The sequence below is a fragment of the Pseudophryne corroboree genome, unplaced genomic scaffold, assembly GCF_028390025.1.
Source record: "Pseudophryne corroboree isolate aPseCor3 unplaced genomic scaffold, aPseCor3.hap2 scaffold_2653, whole genome shotgun sequence".
NCBI lineage: Eukaryota > Metazoa > Chordata > Amphibia > Anura > Myobatrachidae > Pseudophryne > Pseudophryne corroboree.
This window is the reverse complement of record NW_026969314.1, coordinates 22,781-33,715: the sequence shown is the minus strand read 5'-3', so window position 1 is coordinate 33,715 and position 10,935 is coordinate 22,781. Positions and strand designations below refer to the sequence as shown.

Here is a 10,935-nt window from a genome sequence, read left to right as displayed (position 1 = left end):
TATGCTAACAAATTTGTTCTCTGAAAAGTGTCCACAAAGCCAAGTCTCTGATGAACACCTATGTAAGGATGTTTTTTCACCTATTACTAAATTAAACTTGCTTCATTGGAAAGGCAGCAAGATGCATCCTCATTTCAATTTCTACTGAAATAATACAGGTTGACACCAGGAAACATTAACGCCACTGCATCCTTGCTGCTTTCTCAAGTAGAAGTCTGTTTAATGTGAAAACAAGGTGATATCTAATTAGCACACAGGTAAGGAATTCAGAAAATCTTTATTTAAGGGTGAAGATGTTTCTCACAAAATCGTTGCCCCAATGCATCATTGAAATTCAAGCTGGAAAGATGATTTTAATATATCACTTGTACATTTTGTATTGCTCTTCTGGTGACAATGTAGTTTGTTTTTGTCAATTACCATTTTAATAATAGGGTAAAGAAAATTAAGTGGATTTTTGAAAGAAAACAATACTGTCAATATACTATTAAAACAAATTAAAATGGTAAAAGTTATTGTACTTTAAGTAAACATAAAATAGCTAACATATCAATCCCAGTTTTGGATTACTTTAATTAACAAAAAAAATGCATATAGCAGAGGATAGTTTCAATCTGCCTACCTCTGGGTAATGGGCCCAGCATGCTTCCATTGCAGTACTCTGCTGCACATGTAAGTGCAAGAGATCCTGAAGCACTCACTCATCATGGGAAAGTACCAATGTGTTTCTTCGTTGGTTGATTTAAGAAAATTCTTACAAAAACTCTCCAGATTATTGACTTTTTAAAGTTTTTCTAGGAAACGTTCTAGATGAATGCTTATTAGCCTTTGTCAGGATGTACTTTTTGCAAAGTGTCTCTGTGGCGCAATCGGTTAGTGTGTCTGGCTACTAACCAAAAGGTTGGTGGTTCAATCCCACCCAGGGACATAATTGACCTTGTGATCAGGTTTTGGTGATCTTTAAGTAGACAAGTCAAAATTTCAAACCCCATTTTATGGTGTAGGGTACCTGGCCTTCTCTGATGTAATCAGAGTTAGATTTGATTCAGTGATTTTATAAAAAACAGCTAGGAAGCACAATTTAGCAATGGGTTGCAGAGAAAAAAAATATGCTGGCAGAAAAATCCAATTGAGTGATTAAACAGCTCTTCATTTTCTGCCTTTATTTTTATGCTAACAAATTTGTTCTCTAAAAGTGTCCACAAAGCCAAGTCTCTGATTAACACCTTTGTAGGGATGGTTTTTCACCTATAACTAAATTAAACTTGCTTCATTGGAAAGGCAGCAAGATGCATCCTCATTTCAATGTCTACTGAAATAATACAGGTTGACACCAGGAAACATAAAACGCCACTGCATCCTTGCTGCTTTCTCATGTAGAAGTCTGTTTAATGTGAAAACAAGGTGATATCTAATTAGCACACAGGTAAGGAATTAAGAAAATCTTTATTTAAGGGTGAAGATGTTTCTCACAAAATCGTTGCCCCAATGCATCATTGAAATTCAAGCTGGAAAGATGATTTTAATATATCACTTGTACATTTTGTATTGCTCTTCTGGTGACAATGTAGTTTGTTTTTGTCAATTACCCTTTTAATAATAGGGTAAAGAAAATTAAGTGGATTTTTTAAAGAAAACTATACTGTCAATACACTATTAAAACAAATTAAAATGGTAAAAGTTATTGTACTTTAAGTAAAAATAAAAGAGCTAAAATATCAATCCCAGTTTTGGATTACTTTAATAAAAAAAAAATGCATATAGCAGAGGATAGTTTTAATCTGCCTACCTCTGGGTTATGGGCCCAGCATGCTTCCATTGCAGTACTCTGCTGCACATGTAAGTGCAAGAGATCCTGAAGCACTCACTCATCATGGGAAAGTACCAATGTGTTTCTTCGTTGGTTGATCTAAGAAACATCTTACAAAAACTCTCCAGATTATTGACTTTTTAAAGTTTTTCTAGGAAACGTTCTAGATGAATGCTTATTAGCCTTTGTCAGTATCCACTTTTGCAAAGTGTCTCTGTGGTGCAATCAGTTAGTGTGTTTGGCTACTAACCAAAAGGTTGGTGGTTTAATCCCACCCAGGGACATAATTGACCTTGTTATCAGATTTTGGTGATCTTTAAGTAGACAAGTCAAAATTTCAAACCCCCTCTTATGGTGTAGAGTACCTGGCCTTCTCTGATGTAATCAGAGTTAGATTTGATTCAGTGATTTTATAAAAACAGCTAGGAAGCACAATTTAGCAGTGAGTTGCAGAGAAAAAGAAATATGCTGGCAAAAAAATCCAATTGAGTGATTAAACAGCTCTTAATTTTCTGGCTTTATTTTTATGCTAACAAATTTGTTCTCTGAAAAGTGTCGACAAAGCCAAGTCTCTGATTAACACCTTTGTAGGGATGGTTTTTCACCTATTACTAAATTAAACTTGCTTCATTGGAAAGGCAGCAAGATGCATCCTCATTTCAATGTCTACTGAAATAATACGGGTTGATACCAGGAAACATTAATGCCACTGCATCCTTGCTGATTTCTCATGTGGAAGTCTGTTTAATGTGAAAACAAGGTGATATCTAATTAGCACACAGGTAAGGAATTAAGAAAATCTTTATTTAAGGGTGAAGATGTTTCTCACAAAATCGTTGCCCCAATGCATCATTGAAATTCAATCTGGAAAGATGATTTTAATATATCACTTGTACATTTTGTATTGCTCTTCTGGTGACAATGTAGTTTGTTTTTGTCAATTACCATTTTAATAATAGGGTAAAGAAAATTAAGTGGCTTTTTAAAAGAAAACAATACTTTCAATATACTATTAAAACAAATTAAAATGGTAAAAGTTATTGTACTTTAATGAAAAATAAAAGAGCAAAAATATCAATCCCAGTTTTGGATTACTTTAATTAACAAAAAAAATGCATATAGCAGAGGATAGTTTTAATCTGCCTACCTCTGGGTTATGGGCCCAGCATGCTTCCATTGCAGTACTCTGCTGCACATGTAAGTGCAAGAGATCCTGAAGCACTCACTCATCATGGGAAAGTACCAATGTGTTTCTTCGTTGGTGGATGGAAGAAACATCTTACAAAAACTCTCCAGATTACTGACTTTTTAAAGTTTTTCTAGGAAACGTTTTAGATGAATGCTTATTAGCCTTTGTCAGTATCCACTTTTGCAAAGTGTCTCTGTGGTGCAATCAGTTAGTGTGTTTGGCTACTAACCAAAAGGTTGGTGGTTCAATCCCACCCAGGGATGTAAGTGACCTTGTGACCAGGTTTTGGTGATCTTTAAGTGGACAAGTCAAAATTTCAAACCCCCTGTTATGATGTAGGGTACCTGGCCTTCTCTGATGTAATCAGAGTTAGATTTGATTAAGTGATTTTATAAAAAACAGCTAGGAAGCACAATTTAGCAGTCGGTTGCAGAGAAAAAAAATATGCTGGCAGAAAAATCCAATTGAGTGATTAAACAGCTCTTCATTTTCTGGCTTTATTTTTATGCTAACAAATTTGTTCTCTGAAAAGTGTCCACAAAGCCAAGTCTCTGATGAACACCTATGTAAGGATGGTTTTTCACCTATTACTAAATTAAACTTGCTTCATTGGAAAGGCAGCAAGATGCATCCTCATTTCAATGTCTACTGAAATAATACAGGTTGACACCAGGAAACATTAACGCCAATGCATCCTTGCTGCTTTCTCATGTGGAAGTCTGTTTAATGTGAAAACAAGGTGATATCTAATTAGCACACAGGTAAGGAATTAAGAAAATCTTTATTTAAGGGTGAAGATGTTTCTCACAAAATCGTTGCCCCAATGCATCATTGAAATTCAAGCTGGAAAGATGATTTTAATATATCACTTGTACATTTTGTATTGCTCTTCTGGTGACAATGTAGTTTGTTTTTGTCAATTACCATTTTAATAATAGGGTAAAGAAAATTAAGTGGATTTTTAAAAGAAAACAATACTGTCAATATACTATTAAAACAAATTAAAATGGTAAAAGTTATTGTACTTTAAGTAAACATAAAATAGCTAACATATCAATCCCAGTTTTGGATTACTTTAATTAACAAAAAAAATGCATATAGCAGAGGATAGTTTCAATCTGCCTACCTCTGGGTAATGGGCCCAGCATGCTTCCATTGCAGTACTCTGCTGCACATGTAAGTGCAAGAGATCCTGAAGCACTCACTCATCATGGGAAAGTACCAATGTGTTTCTTCGTTGGTTGATTTAAGAAAATTCTTACAAAAACTCTCCAGATTATTGACTTTTTAAAGTTTTTCTAGGAAACGTTCTAGATGAATGCTTATTAGCCTTTGTCAGTATGTAATTTTTGCAAAGTGTCTCTGTGGCGCAATCGGTTAGTGTGTCTGGCTACTAACCAAAAGGTTGGTGGTTCAATCCCACCCAGGGACATAATTGACCTTGTGATCAGGTTTTGGTGATCTTTAAGTAGACAAGTCAAAATTTCAAACCCCATTTTATGGTGTAGGGTACCTGGCCTTCTCTGATGTAATCAGAGTTAGATTTGATTCAGTGATTTTATAAAAAACAGCTAGGAAGCACAATTTAGCAATGGATTGCAGAGAAAAAAAATATGCTGGCAGAAAAATCCAATTGAGTGATTAAACAGCTCTTCATTTTCTGGCTTTATTTTTATGCTAACAAATTTGTTCTCTAAAAGTGTCCACAAAGCCAAGTCTCTGATTAACACCTTTGTAGGGATGGTTTTTCACCTATAACTAAATTAAACTTGCTTCATTGGAAAGGCAGCAAGATGCATCCTCATTTCAATGTCTACTGAAATAATACAGGTTGACACCAGGAAACATTAACGCCACTGCATCCTTGCTGCTTTCTCATGTAGAAGTCTGTTTAATGTGAAAACAAGGTGATATCTAATTAGCACACAGGTAAGGAATTAAGAAAATCTTTATTTAAGGGTGAAGATGTTTCTCACAAAATCGTTGCCCCAATGCATCATTGAAATTCAAGCTGGAAAGATGATTTTAATATATCACTTGTACATTTTGTATTGCTCTTCTGGTGACAATGTAGTTTGTTTTTGTCAATTACCCTTTTAATAATAGGGTAAAGAAAATTAAGTGGATTTTTTTAAGAAAACTATACTGTCAATACACTATTAAAACAAATTAAAATGGTAAAAGTTATTGTACTTTAAGTAAAAATAAAAGAGCTAAAATATCAATCCCAGTTTTGGATTACTTTAATAAAAAAAAAATGCATATAGCAGAGGATAGTTTTAATCTGCCTACCTCTGGGTTATGGGCCCAGCATGCTTCCATTGCAGTACTCTGCTGCACATGTAAGTGCAAGAGATCCTGAAGCACTCACTCATCATGGGAAAGTACCAATGTGTTTCTTCGTTGGTTGATCTAAGAAACATCTTACAAAAACTCTCCAGATTATTGACTTTTTAAAGTTTTTCTAGGAAACGTTCTAGATGAATGCTTATTAGCCTTTGTCAGTATCCACTTTTGCAAAGTGTCTCTGTGGTGCAATCAGTTAGTGTGTTTGGCTACTAACCAAAAGGTTGGTGGTTCAATCCCACCCAGGGACATAATTGACCTTGTGATCAGGTTTTGGTGATCTTTAAGTAGACAAGTCAAAATTTCAAACCCCCTTTTATGTTGTAGGGTACCTGGCCTTCTCTGATGTAATCAGAGTTAGATTTGATTCAGTGATTTTATAAAAAACAGCTAGGAAGCACAATTTAGCAGTGGGTTGCAGAGAAAAAGAAATATGCTGGCAAAAAAATCCAATTGAGTGATTAAACAGCTCTTAATTTTCTGGCTTTATTTTTATGCTAACAAATTTGTTCTCTGAAAAGTGTCGACAAAGCCAAGTCTCTGATTAACACCTTTGTAGGGATGGTTTTTCACCTATTACTAAATTAAACTTGCTTCATTGGAAAGGCAGCAAGATGCATCCTCATTTCAATGTCTACTGAAATAATACGGGTTGATACCAGGAAACATTAATGCCACTGCATCCTTGCTGATTTCTCATGTGGAAGTCTGTTTAATGTGAAAACAAGGTGATATCTAATTAGCACACAGGTAAGGAATTAAGAAAATCTTTATTTAAGGGTGAAGATGTTTCTCACAAAATCGTTGCCCCAATGCATCATTGAAATTCAATCTGGAAAGATGATTTTAATATATCACTTGTACATTTTGTATTGCTCTTCTGGTGACAATGTAGTTTGTTTTTGTCAATTACCATTTTAATAATAGGGTAAAGAAAATTAAGTGGCTTTTTAAAAGAAAACAATACTTTCAATATACTATTAAAACAAATTAAAATGGTAAAAGTTATTGTACTTTAATGAAAAATAAAAGAGCAAAAATATCAATCCCAGTTTTGGATTACTTTAATTAACAAAAAAAATGCATATAGCAGAGGATAGTTTTAATCTGCCTACCTCTGGGTTATGGGCCCAGCATGCTTCCATTGCAGTACTCTGCTGCACATGTAAGTGCAAGAGATCCTGAAGCACTCACTCATCATGGGAAAGTACCAATGTGTTTCTTCGTTGGTGGATGGAAGAAACATCTTACAAAAACTCTCCAGATTACTGACTTTTTAAAGTTTTTCTAGGAAACGTTTTAGATGAATGCTTATTAGCCTTTGTCAGTATCCACTTTTGCAAAGTGTCTCTGTGGTGCAATCAGTTAGTGTGTTTGGCTACTAACCAAAAGGTTGGTGGTTCAATCCCACCCAGGGATGTAAGTGACCTTGTGACCAGGTTTTGGTGATCTTTAAGTGGACAAGTCAAAATTTCAAACCCCCTGTTATGATGTAGGGTACCTGGCCTTCTCTGATGTAATCAGAGTTAGATTTGATTAAGTGATTTTATAAAAAACAGCTAGGAAGCACAATTTAGCAGTCGGTTGCAGAGAAAAAAAATATGCTGGCAGAAAAATCCAATTGAGTGATTAAACAGCTCTTCATTTTCTGGCTTTATTTTTATGCTAACAAATTTGTTCTCTGAAAAGTGTCCACAAAGCCAAGTCTCTGATGAACACCTATGTAAGGATGGTTTTTCACCTATTACTAAATTAAACTTGCTTCATTGGAAAGGCAGCAAGATGCATCCTCATTTCAATGTCTACTGAAATAATACAGGTTGACACCAGGAAACATTAACGCCAATGCATCCTTGCTGCTTTCTCATGTGGAAGTCTGTTTAATGTGAAAACAAGGTGATATCTAATTAGCACACAGGTAAGGAATTAAGAAAATCTTTATTTAAGGGTGAAGATGTTTCTCACAAAATCGTTGCCCCAATGCATCATTGAAATTCAAGCTGGAAAGATGATTTTAATATATCACTTGTACATTTTGTATTGCTCTTCTGGTGACAATGTAGTTTGTTTTTGTCAATTACCATTTTAATAATAGGGTAAAGAAAATTAAGTGGATTTTTAAAAGAAAACAATACTGTCAATATACTATTAAAACAAATTAAAATGGTAAAAGTTATTGTACTTTAAGTAAACATAAAATAGCTAACATATCAATCCCAGTTTTGGATTACTTTAATTAACAAAAAAAATGCATATAGCAGAGGATAGTTTCAATCTGCCTACCTCTGGGTAATGGGCCCAGCATGCTTCCATTGCAGTACTCTGCTGCACATGTAAGTGCAAGAGATCCTGAAGCACTCACTCATCATGGGAAAGTACCAATGTGTTTCTTCGTTGGTTGATTTAAGAAAATTCTTACAAAAACTCTCCAGATTATTGACTTTTTAAAGTTTTTCTAGGAAACGTTCTAGATGAATGCTTATTAGCCTTTGTCAGTATGTAATTTTTGCAAAGTGTCTCTGTGGCGCAATCGGTTAGTGTGTCTGGCTACTAACCAAAAGGTTGGTGGTTCAATCCCACCCAGGGACATAATTGACCTTGTGATCAGGTTTTGGTGATCTTTAAGTAGACAAGTCAAAATTTCAAACCCCATTTTATGGTGTAGGGTACCTGGCCTTCTCTGATGTAATCAGAGTTAGATTTGATTCAGTGATTTTATAAAAAACAGCTAGGAAGCACAATTTAGCAATGGATTGCAGAGAAAAAAAATATGCTGGCAGAAAAATCCAATTGAGTGATTAAACAGCTCTTCATTTTCTGGCTTTATTTTTATGCTAACAAATTTGTTCTCTAAAAGTGTCCACAAAGCCAAGTCTCTGATTAACACCTTTGTAGGGATGGTTTTTCACCTATAACTAAATTAAACTTGCTTCATTGGAAAGGCAGCAAGATGCATCCTCATTTCAATGTCTACTGAAATAATACAGGTTGACACCAGGAAACATTAACGCCACTGCATCCTTGCTGCTTTCTCATGTAGAAGTCTGTTTAATGTGAAAACAAGGTGATATCTAATTAGCACACAGGTAAGGAATTAAGAAAATCTTTATTTAAGGGTGAAGATGTTTCTCACAAAATCGTTGCCCCAATGCATCATTGAAATTCAAGCTGGAAAGATGATTTTAATATATCACTTGTACATTTTGTATTGCTCTTCTGGTGACAATGTAGTTTGTTTTTGTCAATTACCCTTTTAATAATAGGGTAAAGAAAATTAAGTGGATTTTTTTAAGAAAACTATACTGTCAATACACTATTAAAACAAATTAAAATGGTAAAAGTTATTGTACTTTAAGTAAAAATAAAAGAGCTAAAATATCAATCCCAGTTTTGGATTACTTTAATAAAAAAAAAATGCATATAGCAGAGGATAGTTTTAATCTGCCTACCTCTGGGTTATGGGCCCAGCATGCTTCCATTGCAGTACTCTGCTGCACATGTAAGTGCAAGAGATCCTGAAGCACTCACTCATCATGGGAAAGTACCAATGTGTTTCTTCGTTGGTTGATCTAAGAAACATCTTACAAAAACTCTCCAGATTATTGACTTTTTAAAGTTTTTCTAGGAAACGTTCTAGATGAATGCTTATTAGCCTTTGTCAGTATCCACTTTTGCAAAGTGTCTCTGTGGTGCAATCAGTTAGTGTGTTTGGCTACTAACCAAAAGGTTGGTGGTTCAATCCCACCCAGGGACATAATTGACCTTGTGATCAGGTTTTGGTGATCTTTAAGTAGACAAGTCAAAATTTCAAACCCCCTTTTATGTTGTAGGGTACCTGGCCTTCTCTGATGTAATCAGAGTTAGATTTGATTCAGTGATTTTATAAAAAACAGCTAGGAAGCACAATTTAGCAGTGGGTTGCAGAGAAAAAGAAATATGCTGGCAAAAAAAATCCAATTGAGTGATTAAACAGCTCTTAATTTTATGGCTTTATTTTTATGCTAACAAATTTGTTCTCTGAAAAGTGTCCACAAAGCCAAGTCTCTGATTAACACCTTTGTATGGATGGTTTTTAACCTATTACTAAATTAAACTTGCTTCATTGGAAAGGCAGCAAGATGCATCCTCATTTCAATGTCTACTGAAATAATACAGGTTGACACCAGGAAACATTAACGCCACTGCATCCTTGCTGCTTTCTCATGTGGAAGTCTGTTTAATGTGAAAACAAGGTGATATCTAATTAGCACACAGGTAAGGAATTAAGAAAATCTTTATTTAAGGGTGAAAATGTTTCTCACAAAATCGTTGCCCCAATGCATCATTGAAATTCAAGCTGGAAAGATGATTTTAATATATCACTTGTACATTTTGTATTGCTCTTCTGGTGACAATGTAGTTTGTTTTTGTCAATTACCATTTTAATAATAGGGTAAAGAAAATTAAGTGGATTTTTGAAAGAAAACTATACTGTCAATATACTATTAAAACAAATTAAAATGGTATAAGTTATTGTACTTTAAGTAAAAATAAAAGAGCAAAAATATCAATCCCAGTTTTGATTACTTAAATTAACAAAAAAAAATGCATATAGCAAAGGATAGTTTCAATCTGCCTACCTCTGGGTTATGGGCCCAGCATGCTTCCATTGCAGTACTCTGCTGCACATGTAAGTGCAAGAGATCCTGAAGCACTCACTCATCATGGGAAAGTACCAATGTGTTTCTTCGTTGGTTGATGGGAGAAACATCTTACAAAAACTCTCCAGATTATTGACTTTTTAAAGTTTTTCTAGGAAACGTTCTAGATGTATGCTTATTAGCCTTTGTCAGGATGTACTTTTTACAAAGTGTCTCTGTGGCGCAATCGGTTAGTGTGTCTGGCTACTAACCAAAAGGTTGGTGGTTCAATCCCACCCAGGGACGTAATTGACCTTGTTATCAGATTTTGGTGATCTTTAAGTAGACAAGTCAAAATTTCAAACCCCCTGTTATGGTGTAGGGTACCTGGCCTTCTCTGATGTAATCAGAGTTAGATTTGATTCAGTGATTTTATAAAAACAGATAGGAAGCACAATTTAGCAGTGGGTTGCAGAGAAAAAGAAATATGCTGGCAAAAAAAATCCAATTGAGTGATTAAACAGCTCTTCATTTTCTTGCTTTATTTTTATGCTAACAAATTTGTTCTCTGAAAAGTGTCCACAAAGCCAAGTCTCTGATTAACACCTTTGTAGGGATCGTTTTTCACCTATTACTAAATTAAACTTGCTTCATTGGAAAGGCAGCAAGATGCATCCTCATTTCAATTTCTACTGAAATAATACAGGTTGACACCAGGAAACATTAACGCCACTGCATCCTTGCTGCTTTCTCATGTGGAAGTCTGTTTAATGTGAAAACAAGGTGATATCTAATTAGCACACAGGTAAGGAATTAAGAAAATCTTTATTTAAGGGTGAAGATGTTTCTCACAAAATCGTTGCCCCAATGCATCATTGAAATTCAAGCTGGAAAGATGATTTTAATATATCACTTGTACATTTTGTATTGCTCTTCTGGTGACAATGTAGTTTGTTTTTGTCAATTACCCT

At 34.7% G+C, this 10,935-nt stretch overlaps 6 non-coding genes across 6 annotated transcripts; all 6 read left to right on the top strand.

Annotated features, from left to right (window-relative positions):
* The first annotated feature begins 854 nt into the window (after positions 1–854).
* TRNAS-ACU (transfer RNA serine (anticodon ACU)) lies at positions 855–928 on the top strand. Its single transcript has one exon. It is a non-coding gene; the product is annotated as a tRNA-Ser (tRNA).
* A 3,429-nt stretch (positions 929–4,357) lies between these two features.
* On the top strand, positions 4,358–4,431 carry TRNAS-ACU (transfer RNA serine (anticodon ACU)). The gene has a single exon. It is a non-coding gene; the product is annotated as a tRNA-Ser (tRNA).
* A 1,091-nt stretch (positions 4,432–5,522) lies between these two features.
* On the top strand, positions 5,523–5,596 carry TRNAS-ACU (transfer RNA serine (anticodon ACU)). The gene has a single exon. It is a non-coding gene; the product is annotated as a tRNA-Ser (tRNA).
* A 2,264-nt stretch (positions 5,597–7,860) lies between these two features.
* On the top strand, positions 7,861–7,934 carry TRNAS-ACU (transfer RNA serine (anticodon ACU)). Its single transcript has one exon. It is a non-coding gene; the product is annotated as a tRNA-Ser (tRNA).
* Positions 7,935–9,025: 1,091 nt separating this feature from the next.
* TRNAS-ACU (transfer RNA serine (anticodon ACU)) lies at positions 9,026–9,099 on the top strand. The gene has a single exon. It is a non-coding gene; the product is annotated as a tRNA-Ser (tRNA).
* A 1,097-nt stretch (positions 9,100–10,196) lies between these two features.
* TRNAS-ACU (transfer RNA serine (anticodon ACU)) lies at positions 10,197–10,270 on the top strand. Its single transcript has one exon. It is a non-coding gene; the product is annotated as a tRNA-Ser (tRNA).
* The last annotated feature ends 665 nt before the right edge of the window (positions 10,271–10,935 follow it).